At 49.2% G+C, this 22,441-nt stretch overlaps 1 pseudogene; it reads right to left on the reverse strand.

Moving 5' to 3' along the window:
• Positions 1-286: 286 nt before the first annotated feature.
• Positions 287-20,812, reverse strand: LOC121570175 (annotated as a pseudogene).
• Positions 20,813-22,441: the final 1,629 nt, after the last annotated feature.

Below are 22,441 nucleotides of genomic sequence, written 5' to 3' on the forward strand. Positions count from 1 at the left end.
AGGGTCCCAGCAGTATACTCAGTAGGGTCCCAGCAGTATACTCAGTAGGGTCCCAGCAGTATAATCAGTAGGGTCCCAGCAGTATAATCAGTAGGGTCCCAGCAGTATACTCAGTAGGGTCCCAGCAGTATACTCAATAGGGTCCCAGCAGTATACTCAGTAGGGTCCCAGCAGTATACTTAGTAGGGTCCCAGCAGTATACTCAGTAGGGTCCCAGCAGTATACTCAGTAGGGCCCCTCAGGAGGAGTTATAGTCAGTAGGGTCCCAGCAGTCCCAGCAGTATAGTCAGTAGGGCCCATCAGGTTCTACCATGGTATTGAATAGCAGGTAGGACAGAGGGAAGGCCATGCGGAAGTACGACTCGATCAAGTAGCTGTAAATAAGTAGCAGGTCCACGTTCTCCCGCACCGGCCGTTGTCGGCGGAGACGTGTCCCCTCGGTGGGCGGGTCCTCAGGGTTCTGGGGTGGCAGATGGGGGAACAGGGTCAGCTCGATGTCATTGCTGTAGAAACAGCCGTCGAAGGCCATGGCCTGGCTGGCGTTATAGGAGGTTGTGAGCTGAATGGGGGGACAGACACGCACACATATAGAATACATCTCAATACAATGTGTGGATCACATTCAACATATTAGGAAACAAACTTGTGGTGATTTCATGGAGTCTTAATTTCTCATATCTGAACACTAGAGAGCAGTGTTGTGTAGAGAGAATACTCTCTCAACAAAATCCTGGATATGGATAACCCCTGACCTTTCCTCTCTACAGTCGTCTCATCTCCTCCAGCATAGAACAGTAGTTGACAGCAGCATATTCTATCACTGACAGGAACACAAACAGGAAGCTGGTCCACAGGTAGATGTCCACCGCCTTCACATTAAGACACCTGGAACACACACAAACACACACATACTTAGTAGGGTCCCACACACACACACACACACACAGTCAGTTAAACAATCAAGAAAACCCGCTAGTCCCTCACCCCAAACACACACAAACACACACACACACACACACACACACACACATTGACACTTACCTGTGGCATGGAGGAGGACACCCCAGTAATGATGGTGGACATGGTACTGTAGTGATAACTGAAGGAAAAGGCCAGGTGTGTGTGGGGAGGGGGACAGCAGGCGTGTTAGGGCTGGAGAGCTCTAAAGGGAGAGGTGTCTGTGTGTGGGGAGGGGGACAGCAGGCGTGTTAGGGCTGGAGAGCTCTAAAGGGAGAGGTGTCTGTGTGTGGGGGAGGGGGACAGCAGGCGTGTTAGGGCTGGAGAGCTCTAAAGGGAGAGGTGTCTGTGTGTGGGGAGGGGGACAGCAGGCGTGTTAGGGCTGGAGAGCTCTAAAGGGAGAGGTGTCTGTGTGTGGGGGAGGGGGACAGCAGGCGTGTTAGGGCTGGAGAGCTCTAAAGGGAGAGGTGTCTGTGTGTGGGGAGGGGGACAGCAGGCGTGTTAGGGCTGGAGAGCTCTAAAGGGAGAGGTGTCTGTGTGTATAACCTATTATGTACTGTATCTAGTATCTAGAAGTGTAATCATGTGAATTGGGGTGTGTGTTTAGCTCTAGCTAGATGTGTTCAGGGGTGTGTTCCGGGGTGTCTTCAGGGGTGTGTTTACAGGTGTGTTCAGCGGTGTGTTCAGGGGTGTGTTTCCCTGTGTGTATGTGTTAACCCAGAGAGAGGCGTGCAGGCAGCCCTCCTGTCGATCCAGAAGGAGACCCAGGACAGCAGCACCATCAGCATGGTGGGGAAATATGTCTGCAGCATGAAGAAGAAGATATGTCCCTCAGGATTAAGTTTACAAACAACCTGTTACACCAACCTGGAGAGAGAGAAAGGAAAGGTGATGGGTTAGAGAGGGGAGAGAAAGGAAAGGTGATGGGTTAGAGAGGGGGAGAGAAAGGAAAGGTGATGGGTTAGAGAGAGGGAGAGAAAGGAAAGGTGATGAGGTTAGAGAGGGGGAGAGAAAGGAAAGGTGATGGGTTAGAGAGGGGAGAGAAAGGAAAGGTGATGAGGTTAGAGAGGGGGAGAGAAAGGAAAGGTGATAAGGTTAGAGAGGGGGAGAGAAAGGAAAGGTGATGGGTTAGAGAGGGGGAGAGAAAGGAAAGGTGATGAGGTTAGAGAGGGGGGGAGAAAGGAGAGGTGATGAGGTTAGAGAGGGGGAGAGAAAGGAAAGGTGATGGGTTAGAGAGGGGGAGAGAAAGGGAGAGGGTGATGAGGTTAGAGAGGGGGAGAGAAAGGAAAGGTGATGGGTTAGAGAGGGGGAGAGAAAGGAAAGGTGATGGGTTAGAGAGGGGGAGAGAAAGGGAGAGGGTGATGAGGTTAGAGAGGGGGAGAGAAAGGAAAGGTGATGGGTTAGAGAGGGGGAGAGAAAGGAAAGGTGATGGGTTAGAGAGGGGGAGAGAAAGGGAGAGGGTGTTGAGGTTAGAGAGGGGGAGAGAAGGGAGAGGATGATGAGGTTAGAGGGGGGGAGAGAAAGGAAAGGTGATGGGTTAGAGAGGGAGAGAAAGGAAAGGTGATGGGTTAGAGAGGGGGAGAGAAAGGAAATGTGATGGGTTAGAGAGGGGAGAGAAAGGAAATGTGATGGGTTAGAGAGGGGGAGAGAGAAAGGAAAGGTGATGGATTAGAGAGGGGGGAGAGAAAGGGAGGGTGATGAGGTTAGAGAGGGGAGAGAAAGTGAGAGGGGTGATGAGGTTAGAGAGGGGGAGAGAAAGGGAGAGGGTGATGGGTTAGAGAGGGGGAGAGAAAGGAAAGGTGATGGGTTAGAGAGGGGGAGAGAAAGGAAAGGTGATGTGTTAGAGAGGGGGAGAGAAAGGGAGAGGGTGATGAGGTTAGAGAGGGGGAGAGAAAGGAAAGGTGATGGGTTAGAGAGGGGGAGAGAAAGGGAGAGGGTGATGAGGTTAGAGAGGGGGAGAGAAAGGGATGGGTGATGAGGTTAGAGAGGGGGAGAGAAAGGGAGAGGGTGATGAGGTTAGAGGGGGGAGAGAAAGGAAAGGTGATGGGTCAGAGAGTGGGAGAGAAAGGAAAGGTGATGGGTTAGAGAGGGGGAGAGAAAGGAAAGGTGATGAGGTTAGAGAGGGGGAGAGAAAGGAAAGGTGATGAGGTTAGCGAGGGGGAGAGAAAGGAAAGGTGATGGGTTAGAGAGGGGGAGAGAAAGTGAGAGGGTGATGAGGTTAGAGAGGGGGAGAGAAAGGGAGAGGGTGATGGGTTAGAGAGGGGGAGAGCAAGGAAAGGTGATGGGTTAGAGAGGGGGAGAGAAAGGAAAGGTGATGGGTTAGAGAGGGGGAGAGAAAGGGAGAGGGTGATGAGGTTAGAGAGGGGGAGAGAAAGGAAAGGTGATGGGTTAGAGAGGGGGAGAGAAAGGAGAGAGGGTGATGAGGTTAGAGAGGGGGAGAGAAAGGAAAGGTGATGGGTTAGAGAGGGGGAGAGAAAGGAAAGGTGATGGGTTAGAGAGGGGGAGAGAAAGGGAGAGGGTGATGAGGTTAGAGAGGGGGAGAGAAAGGGAGAGGGTGATGGGTTAGAGAGGGGGAGAGAAAGGAAAGGTGATGAGGGGGAGAGAAAGGAAAGGTGATGGGTTAGAGAGGGAGAGAAAGGAAAGGTGATGGGTTAGAGAGGGGGAGAGAAAGGAAATGTGATGGGTTAGAGAGGGGGAGAGAAAGGAAATGTGATGGGTTAGAGAGGGGGAGAGAAAGGAAAGGTGATGGATTAGAGAGGGGAGAGAAAGGGAGGGTGATGAGGTTAGAGAGGGGGAGAGAAAGGGAGAGGGTGATGAGGTTAGAGAGGGGGAGAGAAAGGGAGAAGGTGATGAGGTTAGAGAGGGGGAGAGAAAGGGAGAGGGTGATGGGTTAGAGAGGGGGAGAGAAAGGAAAGGTGATGGGTTAGAGAGGGGAGAGAAAGGAAAGGTGATGGGTTAGAGAGGGGGAGAGAAAGGGAGAGGGTGATGAGGTTAGAGAGGGGGAGATAAATGGAGAGGGTGATGAGGTTAGAGAGGGGGAGAGGGGGAGAGAAAGGGAGAGGGTGATGAGGTTAGAGGGGGGAGAGAAAGGAAAGGTGATGGGTCACAGAGTGGGAGAGAAAGGAAAGGTGATGGGTTAGAGAGGGGGAGAGAAAGGGAGAGGGTGATGAGGTTAGAGAGGGGGAGATAAATGGAGAGGGTGATGAGGTTAGAGAGGGGGAGAGGGGGAGAGAAAGGGAGAGGGTGATGAGGTTAGAGAGGGGGAGAGAAAGGAAAGGTGATGGGTCAGAGAGTGGGAGAGAAAGGAAAGGTGATGGGTTAGAGAGGGGAGAGAAAGGGAGAGGCTGATGGGTTAGAGAGGGGGAGAGAAAGGAAAGGTGATGGGTTAGAGAGGGGGAGAGAAAGGAAAGGTGATGGGTTAGAGAGGGGGAGAGAAAGGGATAGGGTGATGAGGTTAGAGAGGGGGAGAGAAAGGGAGAGGGTGATGAGGATAGAGAGGGGGAGAGAAAGGAAAGGTGATGGGTTAGAGAGGGGGAGAGAAAGGAAAGGTGATGAGGTTAGAGAGGGGAGAGAAAGGAAATGTGATGAGGTTAGAGAGGGGGAGGGAAAGGAAAGGTGATGGGTTAGAGAGGGGGAGAGAAAGGAAAGGTGATGGGTTAGAGAGGGGGAGAGAAAGGAAAGGTGATGGATTAGAGAGGGGGAGAGAAAGGGAGAGGGTGATGAGGTTAGAGAGGGGGAGAGAAAGGGAGAGGGTGATGGGTTGAGAGAGGGGGAGAGAAAGGAAAGGTGATGGTTTAGAGAGGGAGAGAGAAAGGAAAGGTGATGGGTTAGAGAGGGGGAGAGAAAGGGAGAGGGTGATGAGGTTAGAGAGGGGGGAGAGAAAGGGATGGGTGATGAGGTTAGAGAGGGGAGAGAAAGGGAGAGGGTGATGAGGTTAGAGGGGGAGAGAAAGGAAAGGTGATGGGTTAGAGAGGGGGAGAGAAAGGAAAGGTGATGAGGTTAGAGAGGGGGAGAGAAAGGAAATGTGATGAGGTTAGAGAGGGGGAGGGAAAGGAAAGGTGATGGGTTAGAGAGGGGGAGAGAAAGGAAAGGTGATGGGTTAGAGAGGGGGAGAGAAAGGAAAGGTGATGGATTAGAGAGGGGGAGAGAAAGGGAGAGGGTGATGAGGTTAGAGAGGGGGAGAGAAAGGGAGAGGGTGATGGGTTAGAGAGGGGGAGAGAAAGGAAAGGTGATGGGTTAGAGAGGGAGAGAGAAAGGAAAGGTGATGGGTTAGAGAGGGGGAGAGAAAGGGAGAGGGTGATGAGGTTAGAGAGGGGGAGAGAAAGGGATGGGTGATGAGGTTAGAGAGGGGGAGAGAAAGGGAGAGGGTGATGAGGTTAGAGGGGGGAGAGAAAGGAAAGGTGATGGGTCAGAGAGGTGGGAGAGAAAGGAAAGGTGATGGGTTAGAGGGGGGAGAGAAAGGGAGAGGGTGATGAGGTTAGAGAGGGGGAGAGAAAGGGAGAGGGTGATGGGTTAGAGAGGGGGAGAGAAAGGAAAGGTGATGGGTTAGAGAGGGGGAGAGAAAGGAAAGGTGATGGGTTAGAGAGGGGGAGAGAAAGGGAGAGGGTGATGAGGTTAGAGAGGGGGAGATAAATGGAGAGGGTGATGAGGTTAGAGAGGGGGAGAGGGGGAGAGAAAGGAGAGAGGGTGATGAGGTTAGAGGGGGGGAGAGAAAGGAAAGGTGATGGGTCAGAGAGTGGGAGAGAAAGGAAAGGTGATGGGTTAGAGAGGGGGAGAGAAAGGGAGAGGCTGATGGGTTAGAGAGGGGGAGAGAAAGGAAAGGTGATGGGTTAGAGAGGGGGAGAGAAAGGAAAGGTGATGGGTTAGAGAGGGGGAGAGAAAGGGATAGGGTGATGAGGTTAGAGAGGGGGAGAGAAAGGGAGAGGGTGATGAGGATAGAGAGGGGAGAGAAAGGAAAGGTGATGGGTTAGAGAGGGGGAGAGAAAGGAAAGGTGATGAGGTTAGAGAGGGGGAGAGAAAGGAAATGTGATGAGGTTAGAGAGGGGGAGGGAAAGGAAAGGTGATGGGTTAGAGAGGGGGAGAGAAAGGAAAGGTGATGGGTTAGAGAGGGGGAGAGAAAGGAAAGGTGATGGATTAGAGAGGGGGGAGAGAAAGGGAGAGGGTGATGAGGTTAGAGAGGGGGAGAAAAGGGAGAGGGTGATGGGTTAGAGAGGGGAGAGAAAGGAAAGGTGATGGGTTAGAGAGGGAGAGAGAAAGGAAAGGTGATGGGTTAGAGAGGGGGAGAGAAAGGGAGAGGGTGATGAGGTTAGAGAGGGGGAGAGAAAGGGATGGGTGATGAGGTTAGAGAGGGGGGAGAGAAAGGGAGAGGGTGATGAGGTTAGAGGGGGGAGAGAAAGGAAAGGTGATGGGTCAGAGAGTGGGAGAGAAAGGAAAGGTGATGGGTTAGAGAGGGGGAGAGAAAGGGAGAGGGTGATGAGGTTAGAGAGGGGGAGAGAAAGGGAGAGGGTGATGAGGTTAGAGAGGGGGAGAGAAAGGAAAGGTGATGGGTTAGAGAGGGGGAGAGAAGGGAAAGGTGATGAGGTTAGAGAGGGGGAGAGAAAGGAAATGTGATGAGGTTAGAGAGGGGGAGAGAAAGGAAAGGTGATGGGTTAGAGAGGGGGAGAGAAAGGAAAGGTGATGAGGTTAGAGAGGGGGAGAGAAAGGAGAGGTGATGAGGTTAGAGAGGGGGAGAGAAAGGAAAGGTGATGGGTTAGAGAGGGGGAGAGAAAGGAAAGGTGATGAGGTTAGAGAGGGGAAGAGAAAGGAAAGGTGATGGGTTAGAGAGGGGGAGAGAAAGGGAGAGGGTGATGAGGTTAGAGAGGGGGAGAGAAAGGGAGAGGGTGATGAGGTTAGACAGGGGGAGAGAAAGGAAAGGTGATGGGTTAGAGAGGGGGAGAGAAAGGAGAGGGTGATGAGGTTAGAGAGGGGGAGAGAAAGGAAAGGTGATGGGTTAGAGAGGGGGAGAGAAAGGGAGAGGGTGATGAGGTTAGAGAGGGGAGAGAAAGGAAAGGTGATGGGTTAGAGAGGGGGAGAGAAAGGAGAGACGGTGATGAGGTTAGAGAGGGGGAGAGAAAGGAAAGGTGATGGGTTAGAGAGGGGGAGAGAAAGGGAGAGGGTGATGAGGTTAGAGAGGGGGAGAGAAAGGAAAGGTGATGGGTTAGAGAGGGGGAGAGAAAGGAACGGTGATGGTTAGAGAGGGGGAGAGAAAGGGAGAGGGTGATGAGGTTAGAGAGGGGAGAGAAAGGAAAGGTGATGAGGTTAGAGAGGGGGAGAGAAAGGAGAGGTGATGAGGTTAGAGAGGGGGAGAGAAAGGAAAGGTGATGGGTTAGAGAGGGGGGAGAGAAAGGAAAGGTGATGAGGTTAGAGAGGGGGGAGAGAAAGGAAAGGTGATGGGTTAGAGAGGGGGAGAGAAAGGGAGAGGGTGATGAGGTTGAGAGAGGGGAGAGAAAGGGAGAGGGGTGATGAGGTTAGACAGGGGGAGAGAAAGGAAAGGTGATGGGTTAGAGAGGGGGAGAGAAAGGGAGAGGGTGATGAGGTTAGAGAGGGGGAGAGAAAGGAAAGGTGATGGGTTAGAGAGGGGGGAGAGAAAGGGAGAGGGTGATGATGTTAGAGAGGGGGAGAGAAAGGAAAGGTGATGGGTTAGAGAGGGGGAGAGAAAGGGAGAGGGTGATGAGGTTAGAGAGGGGGGAGAGAAAGGAAAGGTGATGGGTTAGAGAGGGGGAGAGAAAGGAAAGGTGATGGGTTAGAGAGGGGGAGAGAAAGGGAGAGGGTGATGAGGTTAGAGAGGGGGAGAGAAAGGGAGAGGGTGATGGGTTAGAGAGGTGGAGAGAAAGGAAAGGTGATGAGGTTAGAGAGGGGGAGAGAAAGGAAAGGTGATGGGTTAGAGAGGGGGAGAGAAAGGAAAGGTGATGGGTTAGAGAGGGGGAGAGAAAGGAAAGGTGATGGATTAGAGAGGGGGAGAGAAAGGGAGAGGGTGATGAGGTTAGAGAGGGGGAGAGAAAGGGAGAGGGTGCTGAGGTTAGAGAGGGGGAGAGAAAGTGAGATGGTGATGGGTTAGAGAGGGGGAGAGAAATGAAAGGTGATGGGTTAGAGAGGGGGAGAGAAAGGGAGAGGGTGATGAGGTTATAGGGGGAAGAGAAAGGAAAGGTGATGGGTCAGAGAGTGGGAGAGAAAGGAAAGGTGATGGGTTAGAGAGGGGGAGAGAAAGGGAGAGGGTGATGAGGTTAGAGAGGGGGAGAGAAAGGGAGAGGGTGATGAGGTTAGAGAGGGGGAGAGAAAGGGAGAGGGTGATGGGTTAGAGAGGGGGGAGAGAAAGGAAAGGTGATGGGTTAGAGAGGGGGAGAGAAAGGAAAGGTGATGGGTTAGAGAGGGGGAGAGAAAGTGAGAGGGTGATCAGGTTAGAGAGGGGGAGAGAAAGGGAGAGGGTGATGAGGTTAGAGAGGGGGAGAGAAAGGGAGAGGGTGATGAGGTTACAGAGGGGGAGAGAAAGGGAGAGGGTGATGAGGTTAGAGAGGGGGAGAGAAAGGAAAGGTGATGGGTTAGAGAGGGGGAGAGAAAGGGAGAGGGTGATGAGGTTAGAGAGGGGGAGAGAAAGGGAGAGGGTGATGAGGTTAGAGAGGGGGAGAGAAAGGGAGAGGGTGATGAGGTTAGAGAGGGGGGAAAAAAGGGAGAGGGTGATGAGTTTAGAGAGGTGGAGGGAAAGGAAAGGTGATGGATTGGAGAGGGGGAGAGAAAGGGAGAGGGTGATGAGGTTAGAGATGGGGAGAGAAATGAAAGGTGATGGGTTAGAGAGGGGGAGAGAAAGGAAAGGTGATGGGTTAGAGAGGGGGAGAGAAAGGGAGAGGGTGATGAGTTAGAGAGGGGGAGAGAAAGGAAATGTGATGGGTTAGAGAGGGGGAGAGAAAGGGAGAGGGTGATGAGGTTAGAGAGGGGGGAGAGAAAGGGAGAGGGTGATGGGTTAGAGAGGGGGAGAGAAAGGAAAGGTGATGGGTTAGAGAGGGAGAGAGAAAGGAAAGGTGATGGGTTAGAGAGGGGGAGAGAAAGGAAAGGTGATGGGTTAGAGAGGGGGAGAGAAAGGAAAGGTGATGGGTTAGAGAGGGGGGAGAGAAATGAAAGGTGATGGGTTAGAGAGGGGGAGAGAAAGGGAGAGGGTGATGAGGTTATAGGGGGAGAGAAAGGAAAGGTGATGGGTCAGAGAGGGGGAGAGAAAGGAAAGGTGATGGGTTAGAGAGGGGGAGAGAAAGGGAGAGGGTGATGAGGTTAGAGAGGGGGAGAGAAAGGAGAGGGTGATGAGGTTAGAGAGGGGGAGAGAAAGGGAGAGGGTGATGGGTTAGAGAGGGGGGAGAGAAAGGAAAGGTGATGGGTTAGAGAGGGGGAGAGAAAGGAAAGGTGATGGGTTAGAGAGGGGGAGAGAAAGGGAGAGGGTGATGAGGTTAGAGAGGGGGAGAGAAAGGGAGAGGGTGATGAGGTTAGAGAGGGGGAGAGAAAGGAAAGGTGATGGGTTAGAGAGGGGGAGAGAAGGGAAAGGTGATGAGGTTAGAGAGGGGGAGAGAAAGGAAATGTGATGAGGTTAGAGAGGGGGGAGAGAAAGGAAAGGTGATGGGTTAGAGAGGGGGAGAGAAAGGAATGGTGATGAGGTTAGAGAGGGGGAGAGAAAGGAGAGGTGATGAGGTTAGAGAGGGGGAGAGAAAGGAAAGGTGATGGGTTAGAGAGGGGGAGAGAAAGGAAAGGTGATGAGGTTAGAGAGGGGGAGAGAAAGGAAAGGTGATGGGTTGAGAGGGGAGAGAAAGGGAGAGGGTGATGAGGTTAGAGAGGGGGAGAGAAAGGGAGAGGGTGATGAGGTTAGACAGGGGGAGAGAAAGGAAAGGTGATGGGTTAGAGAGGGGGAGAGAAAGGGAGAGGGTGATGAGGTTAGAGAGGGGGAGAGAAAGGAAAGGTGATGGGTTAGAGAGGGGGAGAGAAAGGGAGAGGGTGATGAGGTTAGAGAGGGGGAGAGAAAGGAAAGGTGATGGGTTAGAGAGGGGGAGAGAAAGGGAGACGGTGATGAGGTTAGAGAGGGGGAGAGAAAGGAAAGGTGATGGGTTAGAGAGGGGGAGAGAAAGGGAGAGGGTGATGAGGTTGGAGAGGGGGAGAGAAAGGGAGAGGGTGATGAGGTTAGACAGGGGGAGAGAAAGGAAAGGTGATGGGTTAGAGAGGGGGAGAGAAAGGGAGAGGGTGATGAGGTTAGAGAGGGGGAGAGAAAGGAAAGGTGATGGGTTAGAGAGGGGGAGAGAAAGGGAGAGGGTGATGATGTTAGAGAGGGGGAGAGAAAGGAAAGGTGATGGGTTAGAGAGGGGGAGAGAAAGGGAGAGGGTGATGAGGTTAGAGAGGGGGAGAGAAAGGAAAGGTGATGGGTTAGAGAGGGGGGAGAGAAAGGAAAGGTGATGGGTTAGAGAGGGGGAGAGAAAGGAAAGGTGATGGATTAGAGAGGGGGAGAGAAAGGGAGAGGGTGATGAGGTTAGAGAGGGGGAGAGAAAGGGAGAGGGTGATGAGGTTAGAGAGGGGGAGAGAAAGTGAGATGGTGATGGGTTAGAGAGGGGGAGAGAAATGAAAGGTGATGGGTTAGAGAGGGGGAGAGAAAGGAAAGGTGATGGTTTAGAGAGGGGGAGAGAAAGGGAGAGGGTGATTAGGTTAGAGAGGGGGAGAGAAAGGGAGAGGGTGATGAGGTTAGAGGGGGGGAGAAAGGAAAGGTGATAGGTCAGAGAGGGAGAGAGAAAGGAAAGGTGATGGTTAGAGAGGGGGAGAGAAAGGGAGAGGGTGATGAGGTTAGAGAGGGGGAGAGAAAGGGAGAGGGTGATGAGGTTAGAGAGGGGGAGAGAAAGGAAAGGTGATGGGTTAGAGAGGGGTAGAGAAAGGGAGAGAGTGATGAGGTTAGAGAGGGGGAGAGAAAAGAAAAGTTGATGGGTTAGAGAGGGGGAGAGAAATTAAAGGTGAAGGGTTAGAGAGGGGGAGAGAAAGGGAGAGGGTGATGGGTTAGAGAGGGGGAGAGAAAGGAAAGGTGATGGGTTAGAGAGGGGGAGAGAAAGGGAGAGGGTGATGAGGTTAGAGAGGGGGAGAGAAATTAAAGGTGATGAGGTTAGAGAGGGGGAGAGAAAGGGAGAGGGTGATGAGGTTAGAGAGGGGGAGAGAAAGGAGAGGGTGATGGGGTTAGAGAGGGGGAGAGAAAGGGAGAGGGTGATGAGGTTAGAGAGGGGGAGAGAAAGGGAGAGGGTGGTGAGGTTAGAGAGGGGAGAGAAAGGAAAGGTTATGGGTTAGAGAGGGGGAGAGAAAGGGAGAGGGTGATGAGGTTAGAGAGGGGGAGAGAAAGGAAAGGTGATGAGGTTAGAGAGGGGGGAGAGAAAGAGAGAGGGTGATGAGGTTAGAGAGGGGGAGAGAAAGGGAGAGGGTGATGAGGTTAGAGAGGGGAGAGAAAGGGAGAGGGTGATGAGGTTAGAGAGGGGGAGAGAAAGGGAGAGGGTGATGGGTTAGAGAGGGGGAGAGAAAGGAAAGGTGATGGGTTAGAGAGGGGGAGAGAAAGGAAAGTTGATGGGTTAGAGAGGGGGAGAGAAAGTGAGAGGGTGATCAGGTTAGAGAGGGGGAGAGAAAGGGAGAGGGTGATGAGGTTAGAGAGGAGGAGAGAAAGGGAGAGGGTGATGGGTTAGAGAGGGGGAGAGAAAGGAAAGGTGATGGGTTAGAGAGGGGGAGAGAAAGGAAAGGTGATGGGTTAGAGAGGGGGAGAGAAAATGAGAGGGTGATCAGGTTAGAGAGGGGAGAGAGAAAGGGAGAGGGTGATGAGGTTACAGAGGGGGAGAGAAAGGGAGAGGGTGATGAGGTTAGAGAGGGGGAGAGAAAGGGAGAGGGTGATGAGGTTACAGAGGGGGAGAGAAAGGGAGAGGGTGATGAGGTTTGAGAGGGGGAGAGAAAGGAAAGGTGATGGGTTAGAGAGGGGGAGAGAAAGGGAGAGGGTGATGAGGTTAGAGAGGGGGAGAGAAAGGGAGAGGGGGGATGAGGTTAGAGAGGGGGAGAGAAAGGGAGAGGGTGATGAGGTTAGAGAGGGGGAGAGAAGGGGAGAGGGTGATGAGGTTAGAGAGGGGGAGGGAAAGGAAAGGTGATGGATTGGAGAGGGGGAGAGAAAGGGAGAGGGTGATGAGGTTAGAGAGGGGGAGAGAAATGAAAGGTGATGGGTTAGAGAGGGGGAGAGAAAGGACAGGTGATGGGTTAGAGAGGGGGAGAGAAAGGGAGAGGGTGATGGGTTAGAGAGGGGGAGAGAAAGGAAAGGTGATGGGTTAGAGAGGGGGAGAGAAAGGGAGAGGGTGATGGGTTAGAGAGGGGGAGAGAAAGGGAGAGGGTGGTGAGGTTAGAGAGGGGAGAGAAAGGAAAGGTTATGGGTTAGAGAGGGGGAGAGAAAGGAAAGGTGATGGGTTAGAGAGGGGGAGAGAAAGGGAGAGGGTGATGAGGTTAGAGAGGGGGAGAGAAAGGGAGAGGGTGATGAGGTTAGAGAGGGGAGAGAAAGGGAGAGGGTGATGAGGGGGAGAGAAAGGGAGAGGGTGATGAGGTTAGAGAGGGGGAGAGAAAGGAAAGGTGATGAGGTTAGAGAGGGGGAGAGAAAGGGAGAGGGTGATGAGGTTAGAGAGGGGGAGAGAAAGGGAGAGGGTGATGAGGTTAGAGAGGGGGAGAGAAAGGGAGAGGGTGATGAGGTTAGAGAGGGGGAGAGAAAGGGAGAGGGTGAGGAGGTTAGAGAGGGGGAGAGAAAGGGAGAGGGTGATGAGGTTAGAGAGGGGAGAGAAAGGGAGAGGGTGATGAGGTTAGAGAGGGGGAGAGAAAGGGAGAGGGTGATGGGTTAGAGAGGGGGAGAGAAAGGGAGAGGGTGATGAGGTTAGAGAGTGGGAGAGAAAGGGAGAGGGTGATGGGGAGAGAGAGAAAGAGAGAAAGAAAGATAGGGTGATGAGTTTAGAGAGGGGGAGAGAAAGAAAGAAAGAAAGAAAGAAAGAAAGAAAGAAAGAAAGAAAGAAAGAAAGAAAGAGGGTAATGTGGTGATAGAGGGGGAGGGAGAGAAAAGTTGAGACTAAATGCCATACATATTTTTTCCAGTGTTTTCTTAAGGAAGCCGTACATTGGTCTAATAGTTACAAGAGACGAGACAGACCCGTGCTGCTGTTGAAGGCAAGGCCGCAGGAAGGGTGGAACTTCTTGATGAAGAACTGAGAGAGAACAATCTCATCTGTCCTCAGAGACTCGTTGCCATTCTTCCAAAACAACATTAAATCATTGTCATTATACGCATCTAGAAAGGGGGAGAGAGAAAGTGTGGTGTGTATTTGTGTAACCAATCAATCAGCAATCAGATGGTTAGTGTGGGTGAAAGTTTATTTATGTAAATATGTGTGTGCGTTAGTGCATGCACGGGATGTGTGACTCACAGCTCTCTAGTTGTAGTGAACAGTTCTGTGTGTCCAGAGGGAAGCTTCTGAAGTCCATGGAGCAGAGAGCAGTCAATGTGATCTTATAACAACATAATAATCATATACCAATAGATAAGATATAGTATACCTACATACAGTATAGTAATATGTACACACACACACACACACACACACACACACACACACACACACACTGATGCTCTACCTGACACTGTAGAGTATGCTTCCATCAGGATAGACCCTGATCATGATGTTATCCATGGGGGTGTCGTGGATGAAGGACCTCTTGGAGTGGACGAAGAACACATCAGGAACCCACATCGTCTTCACTAGACGCCCGCCAAACGTCCTACTAATGTTGCTATGAGACGGAAACGCCAGCCGCTCATCATTCCAGGAGTGACACAGGTACAGGGTCACGGTGATGTCCTGGGCAGAACACACATGATTAAACACACCCGTCAGGACCGGAGGAGCTCCTCACCACGACCCAAACCACCAAACCAGAGCAACAAACACAAACATCCACAAATTCCTGCTTCCTTGTATGCCCACACACATGACATCACACTGGTGAGGTTATTAATCAGGGCTATTCTCTGGTGGTCTCCAACCCTGGTCCTGGAGAGCTGCAGGGTGTACACTCTTAGAAAAAAGGGTTACAAAGGGGTTCTTCAGCTGTCCCCATAGGAGAACACTTTTTGGTTCCAGGTAGAACCCTTTTGGGTTCCAGGTAGAACCCTTTTGGGTTCCAGGTAGAACCCTTTTGGGTTCCAGGTGCACCTGCACAAGATGTACTGTAGCCCTCCAGGATCAGGGTTGGTGACCACGGCTCTTCTCTTTATATGGATCAGGATCAGGGTTAGTGACCACGGCTCTTCTCTTTATATGGATCAGGATCAGGGTTGGTGACCACTGCTCTTCTCTTTATATGGATCAGGATCAGGGTTGGTGACCACGGCTCTACTCTTTATATGGATCAGGATCAGGGTTGGTGACCACGGCTCTACTCTTTATATGGATCAGGATCAGGGTTGGTGACCACGGCTCTACTCTTTATATGGATCAGGATCAGGGTTGGTGACCACGGCTCTACTCTTTATATGGATCAGGATCAGGGTTGGTGACCACGGCTCTTCTCTTTATATGGATCAGGATCAGGGTTAGTGACCACGGCTCTACTCTTTATATGGATCAGGATCAGGGTTGGTGACCACGGCTCTACTCTTTATATGGATCAGGATCAGGGTTGGTGACCACGGCTCTGCTCTTTATATGGATCAGGATCAGGGTTAGTGACCACGGCTCTTCTCTTTATATGGATCAGGATCAGGGTTGGTGACCACGGCTCTACTCTTTATATGGATCAGGATCAGGGTTGGTGACCACGGCTCTACTCTTTATATGGATCAGGATCAGGGTTGGTGACCACGGCTCTGCTCTTTATATGGATCAGGATCAGGGTTAGTGACCACGGCTCTTCTCTTTATATGGATCAGGATCAGGGTTGGTGACCACTGCTCTTCTCTTTATATGGATCAGGATCAGGGTTGGTGACCACTGCTCTAATCTGTTCAATTTATTTATACTGTCAACATCCTGAACTGGTTGGAACCCTCTATCAATATCTGTTCTGAAAAATTCTATCTCTTTGGGTCTAGCTCAATATGGACAAGGGATTACACACACACACACACACACACACACTGCTGGCTGGATGTGGACACTGTTTACACCGTCTGGACGTAGTTTAGAGGGGAAGGGGTGTGAGGCTGTGGTATGCTAGGAGAGTGTGTCTTACCGAAGTGTGTGTGTTTTTTATTTATTTTTTATTTCACCTTTATTTAACCAGGTAAACCAGTTGAGAACAAGTTCTCATTTACAACTGCGACCTGGCCAAGATAAAGCAAAGCAGTGCGATAAAAACAACAACACAGAGTTACATATGGGTTAAAACAAAACAAAGTCAAAAATACAACAGAAATACATATATATACAGTGTGTGCAAATGTAGCAAGTTATGGAGGTAAGGCAATAAATAGGCTATAGTGCAAAATAATTACAATTAGTATTAACACTGGAATGATAGATGTGCAAGAGATGATGTGCAAATAGAGATACTGGGGTACAAATTAGCAAAATAAATAACAATATAGGGATGAGGTAGTTGGGCTGGCTAATTTCAGATGGGCTGTGTACAGGTGCAGTGATCGGTAAGGTGCTCTGACAACTGATGCTTAAAGTTAGTGTGGGAGATAAGTGTCTCCAGCTTCAGAGATTTTTGCAATTTGTTCCAGTCATTGGCAGCAGAGAACTGGAAGGAATGGCGGCCAAAGGAGGTGTTGGCTTTGGGGATGACCAGTGAGATATACCTGCTGGAGCGCAATGTGTCTTTGTCAATGTGTGTGTGTGTGTTTATGTATAACTTTTTAGTGGGTGTGAAGTATGTTGATGTTCTCTGAATGTTCTCAGCCTTTCAGACCAATAAACATTTTATTAAATTAACCTCACAATTAAACAAACCACACACAAAAACATCTGCTTCCTCCGGTTACACAGAGTGACTCATTAACCATCAGCATAAACATATATAAAAGTTACAGCCTTGTTAACCAGTCAACCCTATCCATGAAAACACAGAGATGGTAAGAGGAAAATATTTGTTGGTAGCCTTTCTCTCTCTTTCAGACAGACAGAGACAATATTCTCTCTCTCTCTCTCTCTCTCTCTCTCTCTCTCTCTCTCTCTCTCTCTCTCTCTCTCTCTCCTCTCTCTCTCTCACTCTCTCTCTCCCTCTCTCTCTCTCCCTCTCTCTCTCTCTCTCTCTCTCTCTCTCTCTCTCTCTCTCTCTCTCTCTCTCTCTCTCTCCGCTCTCTCTCTCTCTCGCTCTCTCTCTCTCTCTCTCTCTCTCTCTCTCTCTCTCTCTCTCTCTCTCTCTCTCTCTCTCTCTCTCTCTCTCTCTCTCTCTCTCTCTCTCTCTCCCTCTCTCTCTCTCTCTCTCTCTCTCTCTCTCTCTCTCTCTCTCTCTCTCTCTCTCTCTCTCTCTCTCTCTCTCTCTCTCTCTCTCTCTCTCTCTCTCTCTCTCTCTCTCTCTCTCTCTCTCTCTCTCTATCTCTCTCACTCTCTCTCTCCTCTCTCTCACTCTCTCTCCTCTCCCTCTCTCTCTCCCTCTCTCTCTCTCTCTCTCTCTCTCTCTCTCTCTCTCTCTCTCTCTCTCTCTCTCTCTCTCTCTCTCTCTCTCTCTCTCTCTCTCTCTCTCTCTCTCTCTCCGCTCTCTCTCTCTCCTCTCTCCTCTCTATCTCTCTCTCTCTCTCTCTCTCTCTCTCTCTCTCACACACACACCTTTCTCTCTCTCTCTCTCTCTCTCAATTTCAATTCAATTCAATTTAAGGGCTTTATTGGCATGGGAAACGTGTGTTAACATTGCCAAAGCAAGTGAAGTAGATAGTAAACAAAAGTGAAATAAACAATAAATATTAACAGTAAACATTACACTCAGAAGTTTCAAAAGAATAAAGACATTTCAAATGTCATATTATGTATATATACAGTGTTGTAAAAATGTGCAAATAGTTAAAGTACAAATGGGAAAATAAATAAACATAAATATGGGTTGTATTTACAATGGTGTTTGTTCTTCACTGGTTGCCCTTTTCTTGTGGCAACAGGTCACAAATCTTGCAGCTGTGATGGCATACTGTGGTTTTTCACCCAGTAGATAAGGGAGTTTATCAAAATTGGGTTGGTTTTCGAATTCTTTGTGGATCGCTGTAATCTGAGGGAAATATGTGATTCTAATATGGTCATACATTTGGCAGGAGGTTAGGAAGTGCAGCTCAGTTTCCACCTCATTTTGTGGGCAGTGTGCACATAGCCTGTCTTCTCTTGAGAGCCAGGTCTGCCTACGGCGGCCTTTCTCAATAGCAAGGCTATGCTCACTGAGTCTGTACATAGTCAAAGCTTTCCTTAAGTTTGGGTCAGTCACAGTGTTCAGGTATTCTGCCACTGTGTACTTTCTGTTTAGGGCCAAATAGCATTCTAGTTTGCTCTGTTTTTTTGTTTGTTCTTTCCAATGTGTCAAGTAATTCTGTTTTTGTTTTCTCATGATTTGGTTGGGTCTAATTGTGTTGTTGTTGTTGTTGTTGTTGTTGTCCTGGGGCTGTGTGGGGTCTGTTTGTGTTTGTGAACAGAGCCCCAGGACAAGCTTACTTAGGGGACTCTTCTCCAAGTTCATCTCTCTGTAGGTGATGGCTTTGTTATGGAAGGTTTGGGAATCGCTTCCTTTTAAGTGGTTATAGAATTTAACGGCTCTTTTCTGGATTTTGATAATTAGCGGGTATTGGCCTAAATCTGCTCTGCATGCATTATTTGGTGTTTTACGTTGTACACGGAGGATGTTTTTGCAGAATTCTGCATGCAGAGTCTCAATTTGGTGTTTGTCCCATTTTGTGAATTCTTGGTTGGTGAGCGGACCCCAGACCTCAGAACCATAAAGGGCAATGGGTTCTATAACTGATTCAAGTATTTTTAGCCAGATCCTAATTGGTATGTCAAATTTTATGTTCCTTTTGATGGCATAGAAGGCCCTTCTTGCCTTGTCTCTCAGATCGTTCACAGCTTTGTGGAAGTTACCTGTGGCGCTGATGTTTAGGCCGAGGTATGTATAGTTTTTTGTGTGCTCTAGGGCAACGGTGTCTAGATGGAATTTGTATTTGTGGTCCTGGCAACTGGACCTTTTTTGGAACACCATTATTTTTGTCTTACTGAGATTTACTGTCAGGGCCCAGGTCTGACAGAATCTGTGCAGAAGATCTAGGTGCTGCTGTAGGCCCTCCTTGGTTGGTGACAGAAGCACCAGATCATCAGCAAACAGAAGACATTTGACTTCAGATTCTAGTAGGGTGAGGCCGGGTGCTGCAGACTGTTCTAGTGCCCTCGCCAATTCGTTGATATATATGTTGAAGAGGGTGGGGCTTAAACTGCATCCCTGTCTCACCCCACAGCCCTGTGGAAAGAAATGTGTGTGTTTTTTTGCCAATTTTAACTGCACACTTGTTGTTTGTGTACATGGATTTTATAATGTCGTATGTTTTTCCCCCAACCCCACTTTCCATCAATTTGTATAGCAGACCCTCATGCCAAATTGAGTCAAAAGCTTTTTTGAAATCAACAAAGCATGAGAAGACTTTGCCTTTGTTTTGGTTTGTTTGTTTGTCAATTAGGGTGTGCAGGGTGAATACGTGGTCTGTCGTCACGGTAATTTGGTAAAAAGCCAATTTGACATTTGCTCAGTACATTGTTTTCACTGAGGAAATGAACTAGTCTGCTGTTAATGATAATGCAGAGGATTTTCCCAAGGTTGCTGTTGACGCATATCCCACGGTAGTTATTGGGGTCAAATTTGTCTCCACTTTTGTGGATTGGGGTGATCAGTCCTTGGTTCCAAATATTGGGGAAGATGCCAGAGCTAAGGATGATGTTAAAGAGTTTAAGTATAGCTAATTGAAATTTGTGGTCTGTATATTTTATCATTTCATTGAGGATACCATCAACACCACAGGACTTTTTGGGTTGGAGGGTTTGTATTTTGTCCTGTAGTTCATTCAATGTAATTGGAGAATCCAGTGGGTTCTGGTAGTCTTTAATAGTTGATTCTAAGATTTGCATTTGATCTTGTATTTTTTTTTGCTGTTTGTTCTCTGTTATAGGGCCAAAAAGATTGGAGAAGTGGTTTACCCATACATCTCTCTTTGATGCCTCATGATTGAGGATTGCTCTGTTCAAGTAGACTGTGATTTTGCTGTGGTGTGATAGGGGTGTCAGTGGGCTGACTGTGAACGCTCTGAGAGACTCTGGGTTGAGGTCAGTGATAAAAGTAGTCTACAGTACTACTGCCAAGAGATGAGCTATAGGTGTACTCTCTATCGCTCTCTCTCTCTCTCTCTCTCTCTCTCTCTCTCTCTCTCTCTCTCTCTCTCTCTCTCTCTCTCTCTCTCTCTCTCTCTCTCTCTCTCTCTCTCTCTCTCTCTCTCTCTCTCTCTCTCTCTCTCTCTCTCTCTCTCTCTCTCTCCCCTCTCTCTCCTTTATTTGAATAGTCTAACTTGTTGGTAGCCTTTCCCTCTCTTTCAGACAGACAGAGACAATATTGTCTCTCTCTCTCTCTCTCTCTCTCTCTCTCTCTCTCTCTCTCTCTCTCTCTCTCTCTCTCTCTCTCTCTGGATACGACAAAATATTTGGTGGTGAACATTTGTGTTCCTTTATTTGAATAGTCTGACTTGTTGGTAGCCTTTCTTTCTCTCTCTTTCAGACAGACAAAGACAATATTCTCTCTCTCTCTCTCTCTCTCTCTCTCTCTCTCTCTTCTCTCTCTCTCTCTCTCTCTCTCTCTCTCTCTCTCTCTCTCTCTCTCTCTCTCTCTCTCTCTCTCTCTCTCTCTCTCTCTCTCTCTCTCTCTCTCTCTCTCTCTCTCTCTCTCTCTCTCTCTCTCTCTCTCTCTCTCTCTCTCTCTCTCTCTGGATACAACAGTGGCAGGCACAGTAAAGGCCATGCGCATGACCCAAATGGTATGTGTGAAGGCCTGTAGTCCACCCTTGGTTAAAATGGGCTGTTTCCCACCCCTCCATCTGTTTCAACAGACCTGGATTATAATCCAGATTGCTGCCTATGAATCCCACTCTCCATACACACACACACACACACACACACACACACACACACACACACACTGCGAGTATAATGTGGGCCAGTGTTGGTTTGGGAGCTATGTGTTCAGCGTCTCAGAAACTCAGTGGCCAGCGATCCTCAGCAGCTGTTCAGTCTTGATGAGTAGAGACTTGGTGCCGTCCTGCCTCTTCAGCTTATGGTCTATACGCCTGGAAGGACAACACACAATATAAACACACACACCCACACCCTGCGATAGTTGAGCAATGTGTCTCTTTAATTAGCCTGTAATTGTAGGGTGTGATTGGAGAAACACTGCCTGCGGTTTCCGCAACAGCCTTCCCACATACACACACTGCCTGATTTGGGTAATTAGCTACTCCCTAGAATCACTCCAGATTCCTTCCGGCCTGCATTCCGTAACTTAATGAAGACTGATATAACCAGAAGCCAGGAGAAATGCAGGTCAGGGGGTAAGAATTACAGGATGTATAGGGTTACAGGGGGTATTGGGGTTATGTGTGTATAATGCCCATAGTATGTGTCTTCCTACCCTCTGTGTCTGTTCTTGTTGTTCTCCCACAGGTAAACTTATTTGTGTTTCCGTCGTCCCGGGTTACTGACCCCAGTCACCATGGTTACATGCCATACAACCACCTCACGGTCAGAATGACCACGATACAGTCAAGGTTGGGGTTAGAGGTCAGGTTCATCTTTATGTAGCCAGGATATTCCTCTCAGCAACAATTGTCACTGTTTTTCCAGGGAGTCCTGGGATGCATCAAACTAATAAAATCACATTAGAAATATAGGTGATGGTCACTCAAACCAGATGCTCCACCATGACTGAGTTGGGTTTGGGGCTGATGGTTCTGGTCATGGTTGCAGTGCTGATGGTTGTGGTTATGGTTGCAGTGCTGATGGTTGTGGTTATGGTTGCAGTGTTGATGATTGTGGTCCAGGTTGCAGTGTTGATGGTTGTGGTCATGGTTGCAGTGCTGATGGTTGTGGTCATGGTTGCAGTGCTGATGGTTGTGGTCCAGGTTGCAGTGTTGATGGTTGTGGTCATGGTTGCAGTGTTGATGGTTGTGGTCATGGTTGCAGTGTTGATGGTTGTGGTCCAGGTTGCAGTGTTGATGGTTGTGGTCATGGTTGCAGTGCTGATGGTTGTGGTCATGGTTGCAGTGTTGATGGTTGTGGTCATGGTTACAGTGCTGATGGTTATGGTCATGGTTGCAGTGCTGATGGTTGTGGTCCAGGTTGCAGTGTTGATGGTTGTGGTCATGGTTGCAGTGTTGATGGTTGTGGTCATGGTTGCAGTGTTGATGGTTGTGGTCATGGTTGCAGTATTGATGGTTGTGGTCATGGTTGCAGTGTTGATGGTTGTGGTCATGGTTGCAGTGTTGATGGTTGTGGTCATGGTTGCAGTGTTGATGGTTGTGGTCATGGTTGCCGTGCTGATGGTTGTGGTCAAGGTTGCAGTGTTGATGGTTGTGGTCATGGTTGCAGTGTTGATGGTTGTGGTCATGGTTGCAGTGTTGATGGTTGTGGTCATGGTTGCAGTGTTGATGATTGTGGTCATGGTTGCAGTGTTGATGGTTGTGGTCATGGTTGCAGTGTTGATGGTTGTGGTCATGGTTGCAGTGTTGATGGTTGTGGTCATGGTTGCAGTGCTGATGGTTGTGTTGTGAGCTCTTCCTCTACATAAAAGTGTCCTGATGTTCCATTAATCTTTCAGTCTTAGCTCCATGGTATGTCCATACGTCTCCCGATCCCACTCCGATCTCTCTCTTTGTATTTTTCTTCACTCTCTCTCTCTCTGATTCCTCTCCAAGTGTAGAAACACCTGGCCAGCGTGTAGTATGTGTTTGTGTCTTGGATAATCTCTGTATTTTAGTCTCTCTAATATTCTCTCTCCCTTCGTCTCTCGCTTGCTATCTGTTTACCTTTTTACCTCGCACAATTTCTCTACCTCTCTCTATCTCCCTCTCCCCACCCCCTCTCTCGATGATCTGTGGTTCAGTGAATCTGTTTCTCTTTGATTAAAATCAATATCTATTCTGATAGAAGCATGACACAAATTCCCCTCAAATCCTCTTACCTACAGCCCCGGCCATCTTTCACTAATCTACTAACAGAGGGTGGACACACACACAAATACACACACTCCTGTCAGTAATCAGGACTTACTCCGCAGGCGAATAAATACAAATATTGGTACCTACTGTAATTACACAGCGTTAAACAACTATGTCCAGGTGTGTGCGTATGAGTGTGTGTGTTTGTACAGTGCCTTCAGAAAGTATTCATACCCCTTGACTTATTCAACATTTTGAATTCAA

This window comes from Coregonus clupeaformis, chromosome 7 (assembly GCF_020615455.1).
Source record: "Coregonus clupeaformis isolate EN_2021a chromosome 7, ASM2061545v1, whole genome shotgun sequence".
NCBI lineage: Eukaryota > Metazoa > Chordata > Actinopteri > Salmoniformes > Salmonidae > Coregonus > Coregonus clupeaformis.